The sequence below is a fragment of the Nerophis lumbriciformis genome, linkage group LG07, assembly GCF_033978685.3.
Source record: "Nerophis lumbriciformis linkage group LG07, RoL_Nlum_v2.1, whole genome shotgun sequence".
Lineage (NCBI taxonomy): Eukaryota > Metazoa > Chordata > Actinopteri > Syngnathiformes > Syngnathidae > Nerophis > Nerophis lumbriciformis.
Genome location: NC_084554.2, coordinates 2,757,501 through 2,762,500, shown reverse-complemented (window position 1 = coordinate 2,762,500; position 5,000 = coordinate 2,757,501). Strand labels below are relative to the sequence as shown.

Here is a 5,000-nt window from a genome sequence, read left to right as displayed (position 1 = left end):
TGTGAAAAGGAAGATGCAGAATGCCAGACCCAAAAACGCAGAAGAGTTGAAGGCCACTATCAGAGCAACCTGGGCTCTCATAACACCTGAGCAGTGCCAGAAACTCATCGACTCCATGCCACGCCGCATTAACGCAGTAATTGAGGCAAAAGGAGCTCCAACCAAGTATTGAGTATTGTACATGCTCATATTTTTCATTTTCATACTTTTCAGTTGGCCAACATTTCTAAAAATCCCTTTTTTGTATTAGCCTTAAGTAATATTCTAATTTTGTGACACACGGAATTTAGGATTTTCATTTGTTGCCACTTCAAATCATCAAAATTAAATGAAATAAACATTTGAATGCATCAGTCTGTGTGCAATGAATAAATATAACGTACAAGTTACACCTTTTGAATGCAATTACTGAAATAAATCAAGTTTTTCAAAATATTCTAATTTACTGGCTTTTACCTGTATTAGGTATAGTTGTAAGTAAAAAAAAAAAAAAAAGGTGAAAGACAAAGCTATTCGGGTTCTTGTGAGTATATACACTTCACTGCCGATGTGGGGGGGCGCCACCTAAAATCTTGCCTAGGGCGCCAGATTGGTTAGGGCCGGGCCTGGATAAAATAATATAATTTTTTTTTACTTTCAAAACGACTTTAGATGAACAATATCAATAAATAGTGGGGTTAGTACTAAGTAGAAATACACTTCCAAGTTATGACACAGAAATTAAAAAAACATGTCTAAATGAAAGCAATTTTTAAGACAAATCCAAGACTTTTTCTAAATAGTTTACCTTTCCGCTGTGATGTTTTATTGCTGTCCCAAGAAGATCCTGTGAAGTAGCGGCGGCAACTCGCTGCCTTGCTGGCACCGCACCACTTTCCTCCGGAGGGGGAAAAAAAAAAGGTCACCGCAGACTTCCACGGCAGCTCATTACATCCAGCGTGAATAAATGTTAGTAAAAACAACGAGTGAAATAATATCCAGTGAGTTGTTTGTGTGGGACAAGATCACACGAAGAACCTCCTCCGTACAAGTCCGACGCTCCGCTGCTCATTAAATGACATGACAGGAGAAATGTTTCAAGGGCTTATTTCCTCTTGTCGAGTTTCAAAATAAAACTAAAGCGACTATTTGCATTTGAGATTTTACAGAATTATCTCATATTAGTGTTATATTTTGTCGTAATTTATGACTATTTTAAAACAAATACAGACAATTTAGTCTTTTTTGGTCCAACTATGTAAGATTATTTTATGCACTCGCTTTTATTTTTAATGGAATGCCATCCCTGTTCCGCTTTTACATGACTTGACAGTGGCTGGGCAGTCAGCATGGGCTACGTCACTCTCCTATAAAGGATGGAAACATTTGAAATAACGTTGATTCGCTTTTTTTTTTTAGTCATGTTTTAACCCTGTAAGACCCCTTGTTGTAAAATTACAACGTTACCTTAAACCATCCTAAAAAACAATCTGTTATATATATATATATATATATATATATATATATTTTTTTTTTTTTTTTTTTACCACATTTACATAGTCCATACTTGCCAACCCTCCCGAATTTTCCGGGAGACTCCCGAAATTCAGCGCCTCTCCCGAAATCCTCCCGGGACAAATATTCTCAGCCGGAGCGACTAAATAAAGAACTAAATCATCCAGACTAGAGATAAATTGTATTATTATGTTTATCTTACCTAAAAATAAATATATTTATTAATTTAAAAAAAAATTTAAAAAAAATAAATACATTTTTACTATATTTTGCTAAAAACATCAAAATTAATTGTATTTTTATTTTTATTTTTTTCAGACTCCTTATTACATCCAGCCATAGAATTATACATTAAAATAAACATATTTGAAATAATTAATTTTTAATTATCATAATAATTCATTTAAAATGACCATATTTAATTATTAAAATAATTGCTTGTTTATCAACAACTTTAGCATTTTATTCATGACATTTTGAAGCTCTCAGAAGCCAAGTTATGTTATATTCCTTAAGATTTATTTATGCAAGTTTGAAGTATCAATTATCCAAACACAGTTTTGTTTGCATATTTTCAGGATGTATATATATATATATGTATATATATATATATATATATATATATATATATATATATATATATATATATATATATATATATATATATATATATATATATGTATATATATATATATATATATATATATATATATATATATATATATATATATATATATATATATATATATATATATGTATGTGTGGGGAAAAAATCACAAGACTATTTCATCTCTACAGGCCTGTTTCATGAGGGGGGGTACCCTCAATCATCAGGAGATTTTAATGGGAGCATTTGCATACCATGGTTTATATAGGGCACAGAGTGGGTGGGTACAGGCTGGCCTAGGGGCGTGGTGATTGGCTCATGTGTTACCTAGGAGGTGTTTCCGTCTATGGCGGCATGTTGTTACAATTTCGCTGCGCTTGTTGAGGGATGACAGGTCTGGACGGTAAATAATAAACAGTTTCTCTTTCAAGCATAGGTTGCATCTTTTATTACCACTATTGTAAGGTGTGCTGGATGCAAGAATTTGCCATGTTATTGAATATTCAACATTATTGTCTTTGAGGTCCCAAATGTGTTTGCTGAGTTCTGTGGTATTCCGCAGGTTTTTGTTCCTGAAAGAAGCCTTGTGATTGTTCCATCTGGTTTTGAATTCTCCCTCGGTTAATCCTACATATGTGTCGGATGTGTTAATGTCCTTGCGTATTACCTTAGATTGGTAGACAACTGATGTTTGTAAGCACCCCCCGTTGAGAGGGCAATCAGGTTTCTTTCGACAATTACATCCTTTGTTGGTTTTGGAGTCGTTCTGTCTGAGGGCCGACGGCTCATTTGCAATTGTTTTGTTGTGGTTTGAGATGATTTGTCGTATATTGTTCATGCAGCTGTAGCTCAATTTAATGTTGTTCTTGTTGAATACTTTTCTTAGGATATATATATATATTTTTTTTTTTTACCACATTTACATAGTCCATACTTGCCAACAGTGTTGGGACTAACGCGTTACAAAGTAACGCGTTACTGTAACGCCGTTAGTTTCGGCGGTAACTAGTAATCTAACGCATTATTTTTTATATTCAGTAACTCAGTTACCGTTACTACATGATGCGTTACTGCGTTATTTTACGTTGCTTTTTATGTAGTATAAAGTGTGTTTTATTGGAGCGCTGCTGTGTCATCGTTCTGATTCTTCTTGCGTCACAAGCCGGAGAAGAGAGAGAGAGAGAGACATGCGCTCTGCGCGTGAGTGTGGGGAGGGAGGAGAGGGAGGAGAGGGAGGGAAGGGAGCGGGGCGTGTCTGATCATGGCGGAGCCAGAAGTCGAGTTTGCTAACATGGAGAAATTTTCACTACTTTTCTTTTGTCGAGCACAAAGAAAAGAACATTTTAGTTAAATGTAAATTGTGCTTTGGATCAAAGATGCCATCTACTGCCCAAAACAGCAATTCAAATCTGCTGAAACAAGCTACATAGTAGAGATGCGCGGTTTGCGGACACAACCGCGGAGTCCGCGGATTATCCGCGGATCGGGCGGATGAAATTAAAAAAACTAAGATTTTATCCGCTCGCGGGTCGGGTCGGGCGGATCAATTTTTTTTTTTTTTTGCGGGTGGCAGTTAAACCAATTGGTAAATATATATACATAGTTAAATGTTGTTACCCACATACGAAAAACGAGCAGGCACCTGCAGCATATGCCACAACAGAAGAAAAAAAAAGAAAAGAGATGGACACTTTTACGGAGCGGAGAAGGGACGCCTCGCCGGGGTCCGGGACCGAGGCCCCTTCCCCCGAGAGGGCCCCACCGGGAGCCGTAGCTGAGGCGATCCGCGAGAAGGGCCCGACGCACGTCCAGGGTCACTACCGCGCCCACCGCACCGACACCCCGCCTCGTCCGCTTTCGCCGCGGCCGGCGTCACGCGCAGCAGGTAAGCAGCTTACCTGCCCGCCACCCCCGTGGCCGGGGGCTCGTAACAGGGGTCACTCCGCGCGCTCCGCCCGCGCAGCTTACCTGCTTGCCACCCCTGTTGCCGGGGGCGCGTAACAGGGGTCACTCCGCGCGTAGTGCACTCATGAAAGGGGTGGGGCTCACCCTGGTTGATATAGAGAGCAGGACGGTGGCCATGGAAGTTGGAACCCGCTAAGGAGTGTGTAACAACCCACCTGCCGAATCAACTAGCCCTGAAAATGGATGGCGCTGGAGCGTGGGCCCATATACCTGGCCGTCGCCGGCAGCGAGACGCGCTTGGAGGTGCGCTCAGCGCGGCTCCCATATGATTGCGCACTGGTGTGCGTCTGGGTCGTGACAGCGTGGCACGCGAATGTCTGTGCTGCATTGGATCAGTCTCCTTTCTTTAACAGGCAAAAGCTTTATAACCTCACCATACCTGCCAACTTTTAAATCAGAAAAACCTAGTAGCCAGGGTCCAAGGGCCGCAGGCCCCGGTAGGTACAGGACAAAGTCCTGGTGGAGGGTTCAGGGCTTCGCCCCCCGACGCAAAATGACTATTAGCATTCAGACAGGTTAAAATGTTGCTAAAACCATCACTTTTCTATCAGTCACAGTGACTTTTCAAAACAAAAATATTACAGCAAAAATCATATGGGTTGATTGACATGTTTATTCTGTAAGCTAACTTCAATAGTTTGAAATTATTTTGACAGTTAATGCCAGTTGTCCTGTCAACCTTTCACAAGACTTCAATTTGTTAATTGAAAGTATAAATAGTATAAACACTTTTTACAGTATGTCGTGCTGTGAAATACAGCCGACAGGATTGTGCATGCATGGTGCAGGAGAACAAAGGACTTCTTTCATTTAAGGTTTGTGATAAACCATCAAAGTCATTCGTTAAAAGGACTCTATAGTAATATAAAGCGAATTTTTCTGGACATTATCATGCAAGAAAAGTTTATTTTTGGGATCGCGATCACCGCGTAAT

The 5,000-nt window shown here is 39.6% G+C and overlaps 1 protein-coding gene across 2 annotated transcripts in view; it reads right to left on the bottom strand.

The window, feature by feature from the left end:
• The window catches only part of LOC133609891 (integrin beta-1-like), a 214,519-nt gene extending 213,481 nt beyond the window's left edge, over window positions 1-1,038 (bottom strand). For both annotated transcript variants that reach the window (XM_061965925.1, XM_061965926.1), the window contains exon 1: window positions 788-1,038. The gene's annotated coding sequence lies outside the window, so the exon portion shown is untranslated. The remainder of the gene's footprint in view (window positions 1-787) is intronic.
• Between the last annotated feature and the right edge of the window lie 3,962 nt (window positions 1,039-5,000).